Source organism: Equus przewalskii, chromosome 8 (genome assembly GCF_037783145.1).
Source record: "Equus przewalskii isolate Varuska chromosome 8, EquPr2, whole genome shotgun sequence".
NCBI lineage: Eukaryota > Metazoa > Chordata > Mammalia > Perissodactyla > Equidae > Equus > Equus przewalskii.
Genome location: NC_091838.1, coordinates 55,058,058 through 55,082,471, shown reverse-complemented (window position 1 = coordinate 55,082,471; position 24,414 = coordinate 55,058,058). Strand labels below are relative to the sequence as shown.

The 24,414-nt window shown below is 38.5% G+C and overlaps 1 long non-coding RNA gene across 1 annotated transcript; it reads left to right on the top strand.

Moving 5' to 3' along the window:
- Window positions 1–352: 352 nt before the first annotated feature.
- On the top strand, window positions 353–23,314 carry LOC139085330 (uncharacterized). The gene is made up of 3 exons (XR_011543613.1): window positions 353–681; window positions 1,905–1,960; window positions 21,494–23,314. It is a non-coding gene; the product is annotated as an uncharacterized lncRNA (long non-coding RNA).
- The last annotated feature ends 1,100 nt before the right edge of the window (window positions 23,315–24,414 follow it).

Below are 24,414 nucleotides of genomic sequence, written 5' to 3'. Positions count from 1 at the left end.
CCGTTTACATGGCCCACTGGGCCTTCTACAATTTGGCTTCTGCTTGCTGCAGCTTTCAGTCTTTGCTCTAGCCAAACCTGTTCACCTCTCCTTCATGTGCTCTCTCACAAACTGCTTCCTCTGCTATAAACCCAGTTTTCTGTCACTTCTACCTCACTCCATGATTTTATCTGGCTAACTCCTACTTACCTCTTGAGTCACAGCTTGTCATTTCTGAGATAACACTGAAGGTTGAATTGTCAAATTCAGAGCACACAGACAATTGGAACACTCAAATGAATCACGAAAAAGTCTGAGCCCATCAACAAAGTAATCCAAGTCTGTTCTTGCCATATTAGGATGCATATTAGAACATATGAGGTTCTAAACGGTGCTTGAATAATCTTCACAAAGGGAACCATTTCCGTTATGGAGCATCTCCTTTATACACCCTGTTAATTACACAGCTTACATGACATTTTCTGATGAGCTATAATTTCAAGTTTGGTTATAATAAGCGAATTAGGTAGATCATAGTTAGACCATCTCATAGAAAGGACTCCCCGACTCTTGCCTGGAAAATACCATTAGGTCTCATGTTTACAAAGGGATTTGACTGTGGCATCTGTTCCTAGGCATCCCCCAGAGGAAGAAAATAGATTCCAGACCTGCTGCTAATCCTCTCCTTCCCAACTTCCTAAGGTAAGCATTTCTGACCCTCTAAATCTGGACAGGTGTCTCCATTAATATTTTCATATTTCCTTGTGTTTCTCCCATCCAAATGATTTCTGATATATTATAACTTCTTGGTTACTTGTTGCCTGTAGGCCCCTCAATACTGTGAACTCCATTAAAATGGGGATTATATATATTTTATTTACCATTGTACGTCTGATGCCCAGCACTGTTGCTAGAACATAGTAAGGATTCAATAACGTTTGTGAATTATTAAGTTGCCTAAATATATCTGTGCCTTTAAAATAAGGTCATTTGTTTACTCTGTATGACATTGTTGGTTTTTAAGCTTGTTTGAATAAAGCTTATATGTAGTTAACTTTGATGAATGATTCTAGCATAGCAGGAAGGAAAAGATTTATGGGTTTCCTGTACAAACCTTGTCATAATAATTAGATTTTATATTCTCATTGAATATAAGGCATAATATGTTTTTGACCTTTCCAGAAATGTATTATTTATACCCAGACTTATTTCCGCTGACTTTATCTGTTTCATTGTCCTCTTTTTTTGTCATTTTGTCACTCTTCTCCATTTCTCTCCTATTTTCCATCCACATCTATTTGCAGTGTGCATTTTCTTTCTTTCTTTAAAATCCAATCTCTTCCTTAGCTTTTGTCACTTCACAGAGATAATTTTAAAAATTAAATTTCCCTGCATTTGAATTTAAAGTAGAAACAGTGAGCTTCTTGTTTCCATAATTAGTGGCTTAGACCTACCTTTGTTCCACAAAGGCTGACCTCTAGTTTATCTATGAGGTTGATGGTAAGATTATGATAAGACTAAAAAGACTGAAAGATTATGGGCTTTGTCTGTTTCTAAGTCATGCCAAAACATCTCAATGAAAAGGGCTATATTCACTCTTTTATTTGGATTCAAACAATACCTCACTCCAATGCAGTTCATAATAATAATCAGTTGATGTGACAGCTGATGTTTTCCTTAAACTAAAGTACCATTCATGAAGAGATATGGTTCCAGCTGCTATTACATGAGTTCTTTTGAATTAGACGTGTGTATGCTTTCTTGTGGCCTGGAACGGTTCAATTGTACCAGTCCTTTTTCTTTAGCATGTTTCTCTATTCAAATTACTACTAAATCTCTATTCCAATAGCATGTACAATCTCATTTGGTCTTCACTAAGAATATGTCACTTACGTATTTATCTCCCTCTATTCTTATCCCATTAGCCATTCTTCTCAGTGACAATTCGAGTGCTACTGCTTGGTGTCACATCATTATAATCGTAAGTGCAAATGAAATTATCTAGCAAGTCAGCAATAAGTTGGTCATCTGGATGTTTTAGGATAAGTTGATAGTAATTTTTTTCAGATAATTATCAAAATAGATACACAAAATTTAAATTTTGGAAGTAGGGCCCAGAAATCTGTGTTTTAGCTTTTTAGTGATTCTGATGCACATAAATGAAAAGTAGGGTAATATGGCTAGGTGTATTCTAAAATATGCACATGACTTGATGTATATGGCATGAATCATTTAATAGGATTCAATCTCAGCTATATAATGGGGCAAGGTTCTTATCAGTTTAAAGATTTTATTTTTTTTTCCGTTTTCTCCCCAAAGCCCCCTGGTACATAGTTGTATATTTTTAGTTGTGGGTCCTTCTAGTTGTGGCATGTGGGATGCCGCCTCCGCATGGCTTGATGAGCGGTGCCACGTCCGCTCCCAGGATTCGAACTGGCGAAACCCTGGGATGCTGAAGCGGAGCCCGTGAACCTTACCACTCGGCCACAGGGCTGGCCCCTCTTATTAGTCTAAAACACCAGGAAGGCAGTAGTAAAATAAGGCTATTCTAAGACTGGAATACAGGGAGCCACGAGCTGGACACTAATTCTTATCTGTGAAGATAAAATTAAGCCAAGAGAGAGTGGGGGTCAGAGAGTGTGGACAGTGTGTGTCAGAGAGCAAAGAGTGAAATCCCAGGATTGGGAATTCAAATGCAGTGGCTATGGACAAACCAAACCTAGGTTCTAAACCAATGGGAGACAATAATTTGGTGACTTTCTGCTGCTGTGGAGAATTATTTGCACCAGATAAGATGCTGTTATTGTGAGAGGGTGTAACTCTATCACCTTTAAAGCTATCGTGTCTTGACAATTATGGTTTAAAGAGATATCTTGAGGGCTATTATATGACATCGCATTTGGGAATGTAACAGAATCTTAAGATGAATGACATCCATCTGGCCAGCACCTTCGCTCAGGATTTGGTGTGCGCTTCACTTCTCCAGGCAGATTTTCCTAACCATAAAAGGACAGGTGAAGTGTGCCTCCCCTGTGCTCCACGGTGCCCTGAAGTTCTCCTTTCACAGAAATCTCATTCTGTAACGTAAGGGCCTTTTTACCTACCTGTCTTCTCTAGTAGATTATAAATTTCGTGAGGGACTATGTCGAGTCCTCAGGACTCCCCCACTTTTGAAGATTCTCTAGGAATGCTCACGAGAGTCTTCATATAGATGTCCTCGTGAATAAGATACATTACAACTGTGTAATAAGGATACACAGCTAGATCAGAAGGGAAAAAGACAGGCAGAGTTTGTGGGAATCCGTGTGCAGGCTTTCTTATGTTCTTTCTATGCCATCAGGGGTCACACAGAATGTGCTCTTCCCTCAGCAATGAAAATGCAGGAAACTGCATGCGATGTTTCTACCCAGGGAAGCCCATTAGAGACACAGTGCCCAGGACGTTTACGGACCGTTGGTCCCATAGGCATCCTCTGCAGAGTACATAACAAAATTCTAGACTCCCAGAAGGAAAGCACGTGTACAGCACTGTCTGGCCAAATCTAGACCTTATCAGTTAACTGTTAACTGGGGACACTCCGAGTGCCAAGTTCCCAGACGCCAGGCAAGGCCCAGCTCTGCAAGCAGGCCCTTCTAAGGATGGCATGTCAAACTTACTATGCTAGCTCTTTTCCGCACAAGGACCATGTCTGTCATATTCCTTGCTATTTTCCCAGAACCTAGCCCATCGCCTGAGACACAGAAAATCTTTGGAAACACTTGCTAAAGGAATTTCCTAAGGCAAAGCTGATAGGAAATAAACAACATAGTTCTCGAAGCTTTGGCCTGAGCATGCTTGAGCATGCACACACACACACACATGGCAAACACTAAAAAATTGACTATAATCCTTTGTTAAGACTTACTTAAGTGCCATAGTACTATAGAAGATTGGGTTTCCAGATAATTTGCTATCTGTTTGAGGGTACAGATCACTGACTCACTGGAGCTCTTTTATGAACTGACAGGGGACCTAGGGCCTGGCTCAAGCCTCAGAGTACCCTTCAGTGCGGCCTGGGGTTAAGGGTGGGGATGGATATGTAAAAGCATAAGATGGAAGCCATCCTCTCTTTCAGCATATTTTTGAGGGCAATAAATCTCTTCTCTCCTTCCTTTCTTCCATCCCTCCTTCCCACTTGCCTGCTTTCTAATCTCTTGCTTCCTCTTGCTTTCTCTCCAATGCATGTGGACATGTCAGATGTGGGGTAAAATGAGTATCTATCCTTGTTGACCATTAACTCAAAAGGCATCCCCACCAATGCTCTCCAGCCAAACACCAGGAACACACCTGGAGTTCATCGAACTGGATTTATGACTTATTGACATGAGGGAGGGCACGCTTTAAGGGGTGTCTCGGTAAAAGGGTATTAGGTAAATTTATTAGAAAATTTGGGGAGGGTTTAAAGAAGCAGGATTTTGCTCTTGATTGGATGCTATCAGGAATCAGGAGTAACTCTATGATTTTTTATCTCAATAGATCTTACTTAGGAGAAGGAGTTTGTGTCTCAAAGAAAAGAAGCGCTGCCTTTGTGTCAGCAGCAAATAGTTTTCCTACAGTCACTTGGAAAAGCAGCTTCAAAGATGTTATATTGTCATGGGTGTGTGTCTATGTAAAAGGGAGGTCTAAGCACTGTTCTTGACTCTGCTCGTTGTTCTTGTCCCATCTTCGATATTCCAGGCACTGGAGTGGGGTTGATCAAGTACATAAAGAGCTGCTCTGTCCTGCCTTGGACGACAGTCACAGTGAAGACCCTTACATTGTCTGCCTCGTATAAGTTTACCAGTCAGCAGTGGAAGAACCAATCAGGGGAGTCTCAATGTACATTAAGAAAGCAACAAGACTTAAATCCTTTCTGTAATAATGCCTTTTCTTTATTTTCTGTTAGACACTGTACTAGGAAACTGGGAAAAAATGATGGGAATGATTTGGTCTCTGCCCTCAAGGAACTTAAACTTTAGTGAGAAAAACAGGAACGAAAAGAAACAGATTACAATATGATATGATAAATGCGAAAGGGAACTTGCAGTTATAGAAATAGCATACAGGAAGAACTTTCTTCTTTACATAGGAAGGCTTCAATATGAAGTTATTTCTAAACTGGGTTTTAAAGGATGAATAGAAGTTGTCCAAAACCAAGGGAAGGTGGAGGGTGGGAGGGAGGAGTTAAAACTAGGATCCTGGTCATACCTAAAACCACAGAATGAGGACTTCTCCTTTTCGCAGTATTGTGGGCTAAGGTGCTATTAGAGCTCTCTTCACCACAGCAAAACACTTCTAAAATGATGCGTTAAGCTCACAGAAAAGTATGTAAAATCTTGAAGGGCCAGAAAATAAGAGAGAATGCTGAAATGGATGAACAAAACAGCCATGGAAGCTGCCCTGGGGACAAAAGTCTTATCCATAAGTCAGAGTTTTATGTATCAATGACCACTAGGTGGAAAGACGAAGTCTGGGGTATATGACTCCAGTTAGATAATACTCACAGATTCAAAAATACTGACAAAAGCAGAAGACTAATTCTAGACATTATCTTTCTATGCAAATCTCTTTGCAAAAATGTAGGACAGAATAAGTTTATGGATAATCAACATAAAATGAAAATACTATGTGATTGATTATGAATGTGTACTCAAATTTCTGTCTTGTGTGATAGTCAATACTTTGAAATTATAATAGCAAGTATAAGAACTAGAAAATAGGAAAGAACATAACTAGGGGAGGATGAAAATTAGAAAGGGGTGCTAAAACTAGCCTAATAATTCTAGTCCTCTGTCACAGTCGGGGGCTTGGATAGTAATGAATTTGTACTTCCCAATGCCACAAACTTTTTTTAGGAATCAAAATTCTTCCCAAAGCTAAGATAAATAGTAGTTCCCAAGACAACTCTCTGAAGCTGTGCAAGCAAACCTTTTGAAGAATTCCCATAAAGAACAAACGATGACTGGAAAAATGAGTCATTTAGAGCCCACGCAGGAACATAAATGAGGATAAGTGAAATGCTGTCAAAAGTTACAGAAAGTAGCTGCAGGAGTTAAGTCATTAAAAGGGGGGAAAGAATAAAGTCTTTGAAGGATTTTCATATTGTAGCTGAATGTATGAATATCACAATTTGCTCTTTTTGAAAGAAAGATATTTATTCATTCATGCTTGAATTCATTCACTTAATAAACATTGAAAGCTAAGTATGTGCCAGATGCTGTGTCAAAAGATAGAGATACAAAAATGAATGGGACTCAGTGTGTGCTCTTCTGGAATTCTTAGACCTAAGGTAAGGCCTTCATGTAACAAATGATTATAAGACCATGAGATAAAGGCTCTACTCAGATATAGTGGTGACACTCACAGCCTGGGATGGGAGAGTGGGGAGGAAAGTATATCATCTCTTTATCTGAGAGAACTGTGTGAACTGAGCTCCCGCTCAACAAATATGTTTAAGCGTTTAGTATAGAATGATAACTCAAAAGACTCAAAAGTCTCCCTAAGGACTAAATTAAATGTATTGTTCCCTGTGATGAATATGTGCTTATTCCTATGATCTTCCTTTAATTTTTGGAGTGGGGTGCACCAAGTCAGTGAACAAAACTATTTAAGATTCCTAAGTCAAGGTTAAGAAGCGATCTTCTCCTTCAGTCACAGAGAGGCCGTGCGCACTCTGTACACATCGTCCATCTCAGAGAGAGTTTTGAAGGAGAGAACCTAGGGAAGAAATAGGTTTAGGGGCTTCTGAATCTCTTTCTAAGCATTATAAGTGAAATTTTATACAAGTTATATTGCTTTCTAGGTATACTCCAGCCGGTGTATACATAATACAAGAAGAAAATAAAAACATAAGAAAACAAAAACCAAAAAACAGTAAACAAAGATAAATTGAGATATACAATGGAAATAAATTAAATTATATGAATTTTTGTACATGAATCTATTTCCATTCATAGTATCTTTGTTTAGGACTGGGGTCACACAGATAATTATAAAGAAATTACTTACTCAAGAACCTGCCGTGTAGGGTGATGATTAAAAGTGTGAGATCTAGAATCTGCACGGTTGGGGCTTAATCCAGCGGGGACCTCTGACGATGCCTCAGGGACCTCAAGCACAGTGCTTAATTTAGCAAAGTCTTAGTTTGCTCATCTGAAAAATGGGGATGTAATCGCAATTTTTCCTTCATAATGTGATTTTGAGGATTACATATTGCTTGCAAAGAGCTTAATATGTGTGATGACAGTGATAATGATGAAAAGCCACTCAAGCTACAGGAGTGGGGTCTGGCCAGGGGAATACCTTGGTCCAATGGCTCTCAAAGTTTTCAGCATATTAGCATCCTGTGGGGCAGAGCCAGCTTCATGGGTCTGTGATCTGTGCAGTCAAATGCGACCTTTTCCAAGGAAGGGCTTCGCACTTGCTTTCATGCTCTGCTGTTGCCATCTGAATATTTTTAGTTTTTAAACAACAGTCTTACATCTTCATTTTGAAATGCGCCCTGCAAATTACATAGCTGGTCCTGCCTGGGGAACATTTAAAAATCCCAATGCCTGAGGCCCAAGCTGTATCAATTAAGTCGGAATCTCTGAGGCCAGGACCAGAGATTCTTGCTATCTTTTAAAGTTCCATACATGTGAGTCTTATAGACAGTCAAGGTGAGAACCAGGGCCTTGGTTTTCTGGTTGGCTGCTAGCAGTCCAGGGGACTTTTTTGCCTCGGTGGCCTATATAACCTTGGTGGGGAAACCTTGTTTTTAGGTATGAATTCCAGTCGCAAGAGAATTAAGGTATATTCTCCAACTTTGAATCATGTCTAGAACTAGGCTGCACATACTGGGAAGTCCACCAATATGACTGCATGATGACTGGCCCTGGAGTCAGAACGTAGGACACTTACTCTGCTTAATCTATAAAGTGGGGCTTAAAATAACACCTACATCTTATGGTTGTGTGAGAGTTAAATGAGATCATTCATAGTAAATGCTTAACAGAAAGCCTGACACATAAGTGTTCAGTAAATGTTCGCTATTATTAACATTATGCTTCCTACAGGTTGTTTTGGTTTGACTAGTAATGGGATCTTTTGATTACCTAACAGACTCGTATCACAGGAACATCAAGGTACTTATTTCAAAGCCCATATTTAGCTATTCTTTAGAGTACAGAAGTATAGAAGGCATTTAGTCAGAAGGGGAAGAAGCATAGAGGCTTGAGGCAAGCCACATGACAGCACAGGGGCAAGTTGTCAATAATTTACTCATCCTGACAAGCTGTCAAATTACTGAAGAGTTTCCCAAAGCAGCATCTGACTCAGTTTCTCAGACCCCCCTCTTTTAAGGAAGACAGGGCTAATTGGAGGAGAAAAAATATCTTCAGTCCTCATGCCCTGTACACATCAAAACAGGCCATCTGTCACTTCTCTCCTCTCAGTTACTACCCTGGCCAATTAAATCTCTCCGTCCTCAATTGATGTACTTATATTTGTTCCTTGATCATTATTGATCATTATTTTTTTTTGTTTAGCCCGATGCCTTTCATTTTTGATATTAAAATGATAGAATTGATGCTACAATTCACTTTGTTTAGAGCCTCAAATACTGCTATGATGTACATAGATAAATTTTAAGCTTAAGAGGAGGTTGAGGGCAAAATATAAATGTTGTTTTAAGGCATAAATAAGCCATAAACTTACCACCTTAATTTTTCACCTTGAAATTTTAATTTCCTATTTTCCTTCATTTGAGGGATTACTTGGCATTTTACTAATTCCACAGGGGGAAATAGTTATGAGTGCCTTTTTGTGGAGAATTACAAAGAACTACGCAAATGCTAGTTTAATTAGAATTCAGCAAGAAAGCCAAAAGCCAGAAATTATTTATAGGCCTGACACCTGGTTGACATGTTTACTTGGCATGGCGGTTCCTAACCTGGCAGCACTTCAGGATCGCTTGGTGAGCTTAAAGAAATTCACACTGAAGCCCTGGCCCACCCTTGACCAGTTAAAATGGAATCTTTGGGCATGGAGTCTGGGGCACCATTTTTTTTCCCTTTTAAATAAACATTTTTTTAGAGCATTTTCAGGTTCACAGCAAAATTGAGCAGAAAGTACAGACAGCTCCCATATATTTCCTGCTCCCCCAAAAAACAGCTTCCCCCACTGTCAACATCCCAGAATAGAGTGGTACCTTTGTTACAATTGACATACCTACATTGACGCAACATTATCGCTAAAAGTCCATAGTTTACATTACACTTCACTTTTGGGGTTGTACATTCTATGATTTGGACCAGTGTACAATGACATGTCTCCAAAATTGTAGACTCCTATATTTCTCTGCCCTAAGAATTCCTCTGTGCTCTGCCTATCCATATCTCTCTCCCCACCAACCCCTGGAAATCCCTGATCTTTTTATTATCTCCATAGTTTTGCCTTTTCCAAATGTCATATATTTGGACTCACACAGTGTGTAGCCTTTTCAGATTGGCTTATTTCATTTAGTAACATATATTGAAGATTCCTCCATGTCATTTAATAGCCTGATAGCTCTTTTCTTTTTAGCCCTGAATAACATATTCCATTGTCTGGATGTATCACAGTTTATTAATCCATTCACCTATTAAAAGACATCTTTGCTTCCAAGTTTTGGCAATTATGAATAAAGCTGCTATAAACATCTGTGTGTAGGCTTTTGTGTAGATGTAAGTTTTCAGTTCATTTAGGTAAATATCAAAGAGCACAATTGCTAGGTCATATGGTAAGAGTATGTTTAGCTTTGAAAGAAACAGCCAGATTGTCTTCTAAAGTGGCTGTACCAGTTTTCATTTCCACCATCAATAAATGAGAGTTCCTGTTTCTCTACAACCATGCCAGAATTTGGCATTGTTAGTGTTCTGAGTTTTGGCCATTCTGATAGGTGTGCAGCAGTATCTCATTGTTTTAATTTGCATTTACCTGATGACATATGATGTGGGGCATTTTTTCATATGCTTATTTGCTATCAGTATGTCTTTTTTGGTGAGGTGTCTGTTCACGTCTTCTGCCTATTTTTTAATCAGGTTGTTCATTTTCTTATTGTTGGATTTTAAGTGTTCTTTGTATATTTTGGATAACAATTCTTTATCAGATATGTCATTTACAAATATTTTCTCCAAGTCTGTGGCTTGTCTTCTCTTTCTTTTGATGAGGCATCACATTAAAAAAAATTTCCCAGGGTGATTCTAACATGTAGCAGGGTTGAAAACATGGAGCTCCTGCTGTAAGGGAGAGGGATTCTTGTAGAACTCTCAAGGGCTACATGCTTTAAGGTTTTGAGAAAGTGCAAAAGCAGTTAAAAAAAAAAAGCCCTATTTGATTCTGATTGAACTGTATCTGTAACCAAACGATAATGTTGATGTTTGGTTAAAAAAGCACTCACAAACATACCTTCAACCATGTAGGCCCAAGTAGACTCTTTGATAGTAGAAATTTCTCAGTGCTAAAAGCAACCTCAAGGCTTCTAGCTCCATGGCCCTGAGCAAATTTGGTGCAAAACACAGTGTGGCTTCTTTTTTCCATTGACTCTCACTTTTAGGCTCTCTGCATTTAGCTCAGATGTGTGGAATTCCCCTTGCACACCTCAGTTAGACGTGAGCTCCCCCGAAAGGCAGCCACATAAGCCTTCCTTCATTCCCCAACTGAACATGGGGAGTTTTTCTTCATTATTGTCTCTGCAATGCAACCGTACTCACTGCTGCCTTCAGGTTCCTGAGGGACCTGATACTGTCCCTGAAGAAGTGAATGCCTGTTTCCGAAAGAGACTTCTACCTTGAATCGCTACCTGTAGAGAACTGCCTGCATGATGTAGAAGGAAGTGCAAAGGTCTCCTTTACTCTAATTCCCAAAAGCCTACATCAGTCTAGAACCTGCTTACTTCCTCTCCGTGCACCATCCTGTCCTCTGTTAGATTCTGAAACAAAACAGTCCCCTTAACTACAAAGGCAGCTCTTGCAGGCCAACTCCATGTTGGGAGTGACTCTATGAAGGCAGAGTAGGAAGAGGAAGGGACAGAGGTAGAAAGCATTTAATTATTTAATAATTACTTAGAGTGAGTTACCCAGTGTAAATAATTTGGATTAACAAGGTATGAAGTCTCTTCTTCACCCAGTAGCTAGTCTTCGTTATGTAAGTCAGATCCTGTCACCCCTCTTCTCAGAAATCTCCAGTAGTCTCTCAACTCACTAGGAAGAAAGTTCAAAGTTTTTTCCAAGGCCCACAAGGCTCCATGGGAACCACACCCCATTGGGTTCTGCATCCCAGTCTCCTGCTGCTCACTGACCTTTGACTGCCTTGGCCTCCTGGCTGTTCCTAGGACACACCTAGCACTTCAGTATTAAATGCCATTTCCTGGGTCTGCAAGGCTTTTTCTCCAGAGGTCGGCATGACCCCTCCCTCTCTTCCTTATGGGAGAAGCAAGCTGCCTCTCCCTATTTAAACACCATCTCTACTCACCTCTCCCTCTCTCTCTCCCCTTACCCTGCTTTATATTTCTTCATAGCATTTATATCCACACACATCATGGGAATCCTTGGTTTACTGTCTGTCTTCTCCCACTAAAATGCAATCTCCACTATAGCAGAGGCCTTGTCTTTTCCCTGACTACGTTTCCAGTGCCTGGATCAGTGATTATTAAGCCTACGTTGGTCTCAAGTACCGTTTCAGAAACATATGTGCAGGGATCTTTCAAATGACACCTCTTAGCAGAGATCTCTCTCCAGAATGCTAAGGACAGCTGTCCGACATTTCCACTTGAATGTCTCAGTGTGTTAATAGATTGGAAGCCACAGCAAGGCAGAGACTGTATATATTGTTTTGTTCACCAATTTCTCCTCAGCACCCAAAACAGCGTGGGTCTATAGCCTGTGTTCAATACATATTTGTTGAATGAATGTTCAAAATGAACCATCCCATCCTCTAGCCCAACCATAAACCTGGGAGTCAACCCTGACTTTTTTCTCTTCTTCATCCTGTGCATCAAATCATGTATCAATCCTCATGGATTGCATCCCATGTATATCCATGAAACATATAGGACTCTTTCTAATCCTATGGCCATTACTCTAGTCTAGGCTTTGCATATCTACAATATTCCTAGTCAACAGGATTTCTGATACAAAAATATCAAAGATTATGCATTCTGGAAAGAGAACTAGGGAACCTCTATGGAGATGTCTCTAATGGAAATAGTCTTAATTTTCAATATTGGAGAATTTATGGTGTGAGTTTTAGCTATTTTAATGTAAGTCAAAGATTAAGACTTATTTCAGGGTGGTGGGGGTCAGGTAGATATTTTATAAACACTGCCTCAGAAGATGAATGTTGAGGAATGACCAGTGGATGTATTGTGCATGAACGTGGACAGAATGCAACATATCATTCTGATCTGTCAGCCTATTGAAAAAACTGGAAAAAAACCCCCAAACTTTCCACATAAAATGTGTATTGAATTTTCTGAAGCTCAACAAGAGAGAGAAAAGAAGCTGACTTCCCAAAAGGCTTTCTCTAAGTTTTGAGTAATAAGCCATTTGGAAAGAACATATACTGCATCTAAGAGTGGACTACGGGGAGCAAAAACATTCGCTGAAAAACAGAATTTGAACCTGTGTCAAAGGCAGTTTCACAAATAGTTTCTAAGACTAAAATAAAAAGAGAATTAGATTCAGATCTCATGGTTACTAAACCAGTGTTCTGTTGCATCATGCCAATTTTATTGTTTTTGTTCTATTATGAGTACTGATCTTTTAAGTTCTCCTGACAGAAACAATTAGAATGGAATTCTGAATGTCTTTCTCATTTGATTACATGTCACCCAAAACCCTGTTCCCTAAACCTGGCACACACATGTATTTGTTTTTCTGAACTGTAGTTACATTGAAAATTGGAAGACCACCTGTCTTAAACTGACTCTTAGTGGCATTATTATGTGATGAAAAGATAGTAGGCTTTGCAGTTGGGCCTAAATTGAATCCTGTTTCTGCTACTGATAAGCTGTGGGAATTTGGAGTTACTTCCCTTCAACCAAATGGAGTTGCCTCCCATGTAACATTGGGGACATGATATCTCCCTCCTAGATCTGATGTAAAGAATACGTGAGTATTTGATGTGCTCATTACAGAGTAGTTCTAAATGTTTTCCTTTCTAGCTTGACAAACTCCAGGCCAACTCTAATACAGTCTCCTCATAAATATGGTGGAAGGCAGGACAGGGACAAAAAGTGTTATTGATGGCAATGCATCTTGCAGTGGTCCTTGGACGGTGGGTCGCCACTGTCAAATTCTGTGTTCTGATGAATGGTGTTTCAGAAGGGATCTAGTGTACTTGTTAACCAGCTTAGAAGAAAAAAGCTCATTAACCTTTTGTTTGACATTTGATTGTTCATAAAAAAACCAAATAGGGGGCTGGCCCCGTGGCCGAGTGGTTAAGTTCGCGCGCTCTGGGGCAGGCGGCCCAGTGTTTCGGTGGTTCGAATCCTGGGTGTGGACACGGCACTGCTCATCAAACCACGCTGAGGCAGCATCCCACATGCCACAACTAGAAGGACCCGCAACGAAGAATATACAACTATGTACTGGGGGGCTTTGGGGAGAAAAAGGAAAAAAATAAAATCTTTAAAAAAAAACCAAATAATTAAGCACTAGTATGCTACTTACTTTCAGTAAGCACAACTCTGCATGTCAGGGCTTTCCTCTGTAAATTAGGGATGATAAAATACAACCTAAGTCTGGTTGTTTTGAAGTTTCAATGAAATATTGTATAAAAAGTGCTGGAATCATGGAAGTCATAGTCATAGGGAAACCCTCGGATGCAGACCTGTGCTTACGGAAACTAAGTGGCAGATTCAGTGTTTAAACCCAGACCTATCTGATTCTAGAACGGGGCACGTTGACTTCACCACTCTGCTTTCCTAATGCTTTTTTGAAGTGTATTAGTGTTTTGAGGCTACAGGATTATTTAACACACCCTAATTATCTTATTCATATTATAATTTTAAGAATTTACTTTTCTTTGCTCCTTTCTACATTCATTTCAACACCTACATATTCTTTTATTACTGTAAAAATTTGATTCCAACTTGATGTCTAAATAACCCAAACTCATACTTCTAAATCATACTCGTCTTTCCATTCCTTTGTCCCACCTTCCCTTCTCCTCTCCTTCTTTGGGTATTGAATATTATATACGCATGTACAAATACGTATGTATAGAAATGTATCAAAAAATTCCAGATGTCCAGGGAAGAAGTGACGCTAAGACAAACATAGCCTCCTTCCCAGTTTCACCTGTTACAGCTCTGGCCATGCACCATTCATCTTGTAAAATATGGCTGGTATCTCTGAGCTACAACAGCCTGGATCAATCCTTCTTCCATGTCCTCTCTGAGGTTGGGACATGTCTGGTCCAAGAAACGAGTCAAAAGCCCTTATAATTTTAGATGTATACCCTCTAAACAAAAGAAACAATATATAATAAGTTGACTGGCAGCTCTTTACTCTTTTTCCTTCTGCAGAAGCACATTTTATCTAATTTTCTTCTATTTGGAAACATTTCACTAGCCATTGAACTAGAGCCTTTGGGGTTTATTCATGACATACCACATGAAGAGCTGGAAAATACTCTGGCGTAAATCACCAGAAAAGGCACAAAGGTGGGGAGAATTGCTGAATGGAAAAGAATGAAGGGTCAACATATATAAAAACTAACTGCAATGAGGTGAAGTGAAATGAATTCCAATGAAAATGGATTCCCATGGATATATGTGTTCTGGTTCTGGACTAAGTTTTTTAGAAAAGGAAAATAAGCATTTTAAATGATAAATAATTAAGGAAACTTTTATATAAAAACTTTAAGAAATTAAGATATTAGTTAAAAGGAACTTTTTCTTGCCCTTTTCTGTGAGCATGTCTGCCTAAGGTGATTTACTTGGCTTACTGGTTCCAAGGCTTCTGTTTATTTGTGTGTTTGCTTAGAAATCTTTCATTCACATAATTATCACCTGTGGGATAATTTAATGAGGTTATGCAGAGTAAACAATCACATCTGAGCTTCTTTATGCTGCTGCTGATGTCCTAAATGTATATGCTAAAGAATAGATATGCAGGGCCAGCCCCATGGCGGAGTGGTTAAGTTTGCGCGCTCTGCTTCGGCGGCCCAGGGTTTTGCCAGTTCGAATCCTTGGCGCGGACATGGCACCGCTCATCAGGCCATGCTGAGGTGGCGTCCCAAATGCCACAACTAGAAGGACCCATAACTAAAAATATACAACTATGTACCGGGGGGCTTTGGGGAGAAAAATAAAATCTTTAAAAAATAAAAAGAATAGATACGTTATAAAAGTATGTACCTAAAAGAGTACATTAAAGAATATGCTAAAGGCTAGGTACGTGGTAAGGGTGATGCTCTAGTTGGTAGCATCAACTCACCCTAAAAATGATGGAGGCATATATGTTACTAGAGTAAAATCCTCAAAAACTGTGACAAACGTGCAATAATTACATGCCCTATATTTCCAACACAGTCTTTGTTCTCATATCTTCTGCTCCCATATCGGATACCATGTATATGTTATGGCAGATGTCTTAGGTTTCAGATTAGGAAATACTATCACAGTACATATGGATAAAATAACAATAAAACAAACAAAAACCCACAAAAGTATCCAGCTATTTCCTGTTTACACGAGACCTATGCAAAGGAAAGAAAATCAGGACACAGAAAGGCTAGAAATGATAAGATGAAAAAAAATGTACTAGGAAAATATGAACAAAGTAGAAGAGAGTGTGGCAATATTAACAGAGGAAAAGTACATTTCTGTGAATTACTATAATGCATCTTTCTGGGATGAGAGTATTAAATGAGACAGAGATATTGCATATTTTAGAGGACAAAGAGATTTTATATCAAACAAGTAGATATGGTCTGTATACATCTAAATGTATAGCTATGGAATATGTAAGGCACAAATATTAGAAATATAAGAAGAAATGGGCACACCTACAGTTGTTGCAGAAAAATTTAACATTTTTCTCGGAAATTGATTGATAAAGAATAAAAAAGAATATAGCAGATTTAAATAATTAGCAAACTATATCTAATAAACGCATAAAGAACTTTGTATCCATGAACTGAGAATATGCAGTCATTTTTCATATACACGGATATGGAAAGTCTCACTAAGAAAAGATATTACATATTAGTTCACTAAATATAAAAATTATTTAAAAACATAGATGTAAGAAGGAGTATGTTATTTCATCATAAAGAGATCAAATTAAAAAAGATCTTTATAGCAAAAATCTAATCACTTAGAAATTGAATCCTTTCTAAATAAATTTTGGGTTGAAAAGGAAATCAAGAGAAATCAAAATTTATATTATAAGCAAACACAAGTGAAAACGTGATTTGAGCACAACCCTGACATCGAAACCAGGTAAGAAGAACACATAGGTGCATACACATCCAAAGACTGTTAGACCACTAACACAGAAGATATAACTGTATTTATTTGAATGTAAGATTGGAAAAGCCAAAAAATAATAATGAAAGATGTTAGTGGTCTAGATTCAAAGTCAACATACAAAATTGGTGTCATTTTCTATACATCCAGAATAACCAATTTAAGAAGTCAATGGAAAAGAATCTCATCTACACTAATATAAAAAAATCTATAAGTTCTTAGAAAATAACAAATAACAAGTGTTCAAATCCTATCTGAAGAAAACTATACTACTTCAGTGAAAGACGGAAAGGGAGACTGGTATAAATGGAAAAACACACTGTATCTCTGTATGGGGAGATTTAGTACTGTACAAGTTCACAAACAAATTTATAATTTGATTCTTTGTCAATTAAAATCACAATAGAAGTTTTTGTGGAATTTGATAACTGGATTCTAAATTTTTCTGTAGGAGAACATGTACAGGAAATTTAGTAAAAGAAAAACAAGAGGGAAATAGCACCCCCAAATTTCAAAACAAGGTATAAAGCTAAGGTAATTAAAATAAAATGGTTTTGGGGCAAGAAAGAGAGAGGTTAATTCAGATGAGGACTCAAGAATCCTGTACGTGTGTGTGCATATATATATATCTCCTGTATATATACCTCTCTCTCTCTCTATATATATATAAAATCCAGAACCTAACCTATCCTATACACACACACACACACACACACACACACGTCTTGTATATATACATCCATATATGTGTGTGTGTATACATATATATTATTTGGGGAAGTTTTAAATATTAAGGTGTGAGCCCAAATGAATTGTCTCCCAAACAGCTGCAGGAGAAGAGTTGTCTGATTTTCTGAAGGCTGATATCAGAGGACTTCACCTAGGGGGAGATGTAACCAAGAGTATGAATAGTGTATATGATAAGTTAGCATTTCCAATCACTAGAGAAATAACAAATTATTTCATTAATATGTTACAACAACTGACTTTCTGTTGGAAAAATTATTAAATCTCATTTCTCTTACCATATTCTGGACATGTCAAAATGCAACATTAAAAAAATAGCACTAGAGAAAAACACAGGGAAATATTTTGACTGCCTTGACATAGGCAAGACTTTCTCAAGCAAGGCAGAAAACACAGAAATTATAATAGAAAAGATTAACAAGTTTTACAACTAAAGAATTAAAAACTTTTGTACAATAAAAGATACCATAAAGCATAATTGACCAAAGGGAAGAAAAGACAAATGATCAAATGGGAGAAAATATTTACTATGAATATAACAAGAATAAATATTAAAAATATACAAAGAGCTCCTATAAGGCAGTTAGAAAACTCAATCAATCCAAAAAAAATGGACAAAGACCATGAAAAAGCAATTTGCAGGAAAAAATAATAAAAGCTCCAGAGAGAGAGAGAGAGCGCATAGCGTTATTAGTAATAAGGAAATTGCAATTTAAAATAACGCGATTTTTTTTGCCCATCAGTTTAGGAAAACCTTAAAAGATTGACATATTCAGTGTAGGTGAAAGTGTGGAGGAAGCATTACTCTCGTGCATTGTTGGTTGAAGTGTGAATACGTATAGTCTTTTTGGAGGTCAATTTAGCATTATACACCAAAATTTATAGTGCGTATGCCCTTTGACTCAGTAATTCTTTTTTTAGGCATATATCCTATAAGATTGCTGGGAAATGTGTGTAAAAATATCTTCATGGTGATGCTCATTGAAGCATTGTTTTTGACAGTAAAATGCTAGGAACAGCTCAGCTGTCATTGCTAGAAGAATGTAATTAAATCATGGTGCAGCCACACAATGGAATAGTATGTCATTGATCAGTGTTCTCCAATTTGCATAATGTATGGATCTTCTCTAACGGGATTTTTAAAAATTAATTCCCAAGGAGGCAAGAGGAATATCTATAAGTACAGACTTTAAAGATATAAAGTTATCTTAAACAAAAAAAATCAGGTTAGAGAATTTCATAGTTAATAAAACGTTTTTTAAGAAAACCAACAAGCTATATATTTGTTCTCTTTTTCTCTGTGAATGCATAGAAAAGACTGATAATACATATCCAGTCATTAATAGTGGTTACCGTTAGGGTTTGGATAGAGATAAAGAAACATGGAGCAAGCCTTTTCTTTTTGGTTTTTACTCTATATAAGTCTTCTTTGTTTTATTTATGTTTCAATAAGATTGTGGTTTTTAGTTAATTTAAAAAAATAAAAATAATTTTAGAAAAAGAAAAAACCTTATTACTCTAGAATTTATTTTAATCTCAAAAAATTTGCTCTGGGATGGGAGTTATGAGATTGAAGAAGCAGATTAAGCCATACTTAATTCCAATATATCAATGTAAAATGAATTTTTCATTAGGGATCTCTGGAACCAAGTATTCAAATCATTATAGGCATGAGAAAGTTCGGCATTCTTTGTTAGCTTTTTGAAGCGTTGTTTGTCACTGTAGCTTGCTCTAAAATATTCAATTACTTCACTGTTTCATTCCATGTGGTGCTGTGAACAGAAAAAGTTCAGCATTCGTTTTGTCACATATGAAAAGTGCTCCATGAGAAAGCTTAATAGTATGAGCCAAGGTACCTCAAAACTCACTACAGTTTGGGGGCCCAGGAACAAATCAGAGATGACAAGGCGGGTCAAATTCCATGCAAGCCTACCTTTTGCTCCTGACATAAAAATTAAAATATACAAATTCCTAATTTGGAGGGTAGGAATTAATGTCTTCATTTTACAGATGAAACTGGAAATTAGAGGACTTCAGTGAATGAAAAATCTGAGTAGCTTACCCTGCCAAGTGGCATTTATGGTTTCTTATTGGTTACAAAACTCACCAAAACACCAGGAATCGGGGGAAGGAGTGAAATGTACTGAAGAAGGATGCTTGTAGTGGTCTGAAAAAAAGTAAGGTCAAATTAGTTGAGTAACAAATCACATCGTAAGAACAAGGTTATATCAAGAATTTAGTCAATTTTTCAGGGCGGGCAGGGTTAGCATGGGGTAGTGATGGGGTAGGCAGCTATCAACATGCTGTGATGAAAGGGGGAGCAAAAATCCGCCTGCCCAAAGAGGTTTCTTGCAACTTTTCTGAAAGTCCTCTTGGAGCCATTTGTATTGTCATTGTCTCCAAGTGGATCAGGAAAATGAATCAGTGGCTCAGTGGATGGCATGATCCTTGAATCTCCTTTATAAAATGACTGTTATTTGGATATGAGTATCGGTGTCTGGTGGACCTGGGGTGGGGGCTCTACGAGCTGCAGCATGGTCAAGGACCATCTCAGGAAGTGACTCAGGCAGGTTAACATTCGTAATCTACTGATGATTAATAATTGAGTGACGGAATAAGGATTCAAACCTATGACTTTAGAATCTCAATTCTGTTCTTTATCGATTTCTACGCCATCTATCCATTCCTTTTCTTCCTTTTCTTTCCTGAAATCATCTTAACAATTTTTCTGCCCATTAGCATTCTTTGACATTGTCATGCTTTTTCATATTTTGTGCTTTTGCCCATAAAATTCCCTTTTCCTGAAAATGCATTTTTCAGCTTTTTTCTCTATCTCAAGATTTTACCTATTTTAAGGACCTTTCTTAAATGTTACCGTCTTTGTAAAGCTTGTTCTGATATCTTCAGGAAGAATTTACCACTTAGTCGGTGTGATTCCAAAGCATTTTGAAGATCTCTAGGCTAAAAAGCATATTTCATTGTGCCTATACGTATGTCAATCCACAATTGAGGATAGGGATGGCCTTGACCCAGCACAGTGCAGGGCACATTGTAATAAACTGTTACTTATATTAATAAATTATTAATTATATTAATAAATTATTACTTAATAAATGAGCTTTCATTATTCATACATTCACTGACTCCAATAGGCATGGGTCTATGAATTGGAGAATGTAATCCAAGCTAACTCTCAGAAGCTCATATTTACAGGAGCTGATATCTGATGGATTTATAATCTCAAATCATTGCCTTAGATCACAAAGTCTGATTTAAAAAACAGCCTTTGGGGCCTAACAGGCTATGCTTTAAAAAATTCATATCAATTCTTCCATTAAGTGAAATGGATTTTAGCTTGAACAATCATTTATTCAACTCTCTGCAGAGTACAGCTTAGACTTGGATATATGCAGACTCTTCAATCGTTCCGGGTTAATTCTACTTTTAATGCTGGAGGCTGCTGACATAGTGGGGTCTCAGAGGGGGACCTATGCTACGTACCCATAGTGGGTTCAGGTTCAGGCATGTCCAGCTGTGTCTGAATGGCTGACAGGGTAGGGTCACCAGCAATTGATTTTCTGGAGATGATCTAAAAGCCTCATTATAAGGAGCTCACCTACAATGAAGGAAAAGTTAAGGAATGAAATCTCGGTGTGAGTACAATGAGGTATTTTGAATTTAGCAGGAGTGTGACTTCTGGACCAACCCTACCGGCATCAATTAAATAATCTGTGAACTCAGACCATAACCATTTTTCCTTTTCATATTACTTGCATATTGATGATGGAATTATTTTTAGACTTTTAGAAAGTAGCTCTCTCAAGTTGTTCAAAATATAGAGGTGCCCCTGTAATTTTGTGTGTAAGCTACTCCCAGCTGATTCTTGGTCCACAGCTTCTCTCTTTCCTATACCCATTTCCCCAGAGAAATAATCTCCCCACAAGACTACTAAGCCAAGGCCTGCTGGCTAGTTCCCTGACATTCATGGCTCCTGCCTCCTTGCTACCCAAATCCTGATTTTACTCAGGTATCCATCCTTGAACCACACCATCTACATGACTAAGAGAAAACTGGCACAAATCCCAGTACCAAAGGTGGCTAATAGTCAGCCTAAAAGACTCAGAGCATGGCATTCTCTTGGCAACCGTTACTGATGCAGGAGTGGGATTTTGACTTTAGCTGGCTCAATCAGACTAAAGTGAAAGACTTATATTCCAGCCTTGGGCAGTAATTTTTTTTCTCTCTCTCTCCTTCTAGATGTGAACAAGACCTCATGATGCTATAGTTGCTGCTGGCAGCCATCTTGTGACCAAAACAAGAAGGGCTTTTAGGATAAAGGAAACACTCTAGACAGCAGAGGAGAAAGACAAAAACATCTGTATCCCTGATGTCATAGCTTGAGCCATGGAATCAAATCACCCTGCAGTTGGCTGTTGTACTTCTTGCTATGTGAAATAATACAGTTCCTTATTGTTTAAGCCTGATGAGTCACGGCTTCTGTTATTGCAAGTGAAACCATACCAACTGATTTGTCATAGGGACTGCTAATTATGAAGACTGAGAACACAAAATATTGTGTTGTACTCAAACAAAACCTAAAGTTAACCTGACTCATTTAGTGATTTATATAATTGTCATGCCACATTAATTAGATATAAATTATAAACAATGCACACAAATGACTCATTTTCCAGGGAGATGGTGGTAGAAGGTGACATGGAACAATGAAAAGCAGACGAGGTTCCAAATTGTGAATAGAACTCTTCTACTCTGCTAATGTCTGAGAAAAGGAGCTCCACATAAATTTGTTATCAATAATCAGTTTCCAGTTAGAAAGGGACTGCTGTTTATTGAGTACTTACTGGAAACCAGGCTCTATCCTGGGCACTTTTTACACAACTGGAATCAAGCAGTCATTGAGCAGTAGACGTGGAGTCTCTCAGAACTGGGTCCATTGGTGCCTGTGCTGGAGCCAGCCAGTTCTGAATTGAAAGAGCAGAGAGCGTGCATGTCTTCCTTACTCTGCTTCATCCAAATTCCACACTCGGATTCCCACGATTAGTGTTTTCTTAGTTAAGTCACTGTTTCTCAGTGCACAACCACTATGCCCCAAGGGGCTGGTTTCAGAGGAATTTCCAAAATCAGCCAGAGGCAGTGTCAGAATCAGCCCTTCCACACAAACTCTTAGGTTCCGATGTTAAGGTTTGATCTGAAGCCTAGATAGCTACCCTTTTCATCAAGATAAATGGATTTCGGGTGCCCCATTGCGATTTCTTGCCCATGAAACCTGATTGGAGTAATTCTAGAAAGCCCCAGCAGCTCTCCCTAAATTCTCATTCAGGGAACAGAGTTGGGGCTGCGATCTTTGTCTTCCAGAAGTCCTCTGGGTCCCTAGGTAGTTCTTCTGAGATCATGATCTGATCAAGTTGGAAAGGTTTGGTTTTACACTAACTCAAGCGTGCTTTTCCCACACTGGAACAAACAAGGGGGCTGCTCAAGTGATTCTTTGCATGATAAAGATAAAGGATTGCTACAATTTATATATATTCAAATTATATATATGCATGTAAAATCAGATCATTACGCAATGTTGATCTATATCTTTTTGATGGTCCCATGGAATTCCATCTATAAGAATACCATAATTTACTTAATTTTCTAATGTTGAATTTTTAGATTATTTCTAATTTTTCTCTATTATAAATATTTCCTTACAATAAACCCAAGATGCATAAGTTTAATGTTTCTGTACTATTTTAAAAGGTCTTTTTACAATTGTGTATCATTCTTCTTACATGAAGTTCCTGGAAAAGGCCAATTCACAGAAACAGAAAGTAGAATGGAGGTTACCAGGGGCTGACGGGGAGGAGGAAATAGGAGTTAGGTTTTAATGGAGTTAGATTTGTACAGAGTTTGCTCAGGATGAAAAAGTTCTGGAATTGGATAGTGGGGATGGTTGTACAACATTATGAATGTTCTTCATGCCACTAAATTGTACACTGAAAAATGGTTAAAATGATAAATTTTATGTTATGTGTATTTTGCAACAAAAAATTTCAAATATGAAAAATAAATAAATAAAAGGCTTTTTCAAACTGAAAGACTGAACTCGGGGAAATCTGGGATCATTGTAGAATGAATTTGGGGGCTGCTTTGGAAAGTGGCACTAAGTCTACCGATGAGATTATGAGTGAGAACCATATAGCTGTTTCTTTTCAGTGCAAGTACTCCCCAAAGAATGGACCTTAACTCCTCTTCCTTGACTGTTTCTTTGCCCCATCATGTTGGACTCCATTTGCCCCCCACATTAACTTCCTCAGTCTTTTGTGTCTGTCTCCTCCTTGCTTTCCCCAAGGTGACCCTTGACCAAGGCCTTGCTCAGTTTCTGTCGACCAGGCACTGGGGTGCTTCTAAGAGCCCAGCCCAGTGCCCTTCTGCTTCCTTCCTCAGCCTTCTTTAGAACTGACAGCTTGCACCAGCCCTGTTCTCTGGTGAAGCATAAAGAGGTGAACACACGAGGCCTTTAAAGTGTTCAGAGTAGGGCAGGAGTTACGGGAAGGATGAAGAGCAGTGCTGAGGCCTGGAATGTGAAAACTTAGGGAAAACCCACTTTCAGAGCACAGATCCCACTTTTTTCTTAAGTGCATTTAGCCATGACATTCTACTTCCCCTTTCCGACCCAGACTAATGTTTCAGTGACTGCACCTGAGCTGCAAGGTTCACTCATTTTTTTTTTTTTGGAAGATTAGCCCTGAGCTAACATCTGCTGCCAATTCTCCTCTTTTTTTGCTGAGGAAGACTGGCCCTGAGCTAACATCCGTGCCCATCTTCCTCTACTTTTTTTTTATATGTGGGATGCTTACCACAGCATGGCGTGCCAAGTGGTGCCATGTCCATACCCAGTATCCGAACTGGTGAAACCCGGGCCGCTGAAGCGGAACGTGCACACTTAACCACTGCACCACCAGGCTGGCCCCGAGGTTCACTCATTTTTATCTTCTACTTGCAAGCATCTGGGCTTCTACATTTTACTGAGATGCTCTAGCTTCGGACTCTATTCCTCCTTCCATCCCTTCTTGGATCTCCTGGAGACCCAGGTGCCTCTCCTGCATCCAGCTCTCTTGGTAACGAAGAGGCTGTGTTGCTCTGTCATATATTCAGTCATTCATATTCATAAA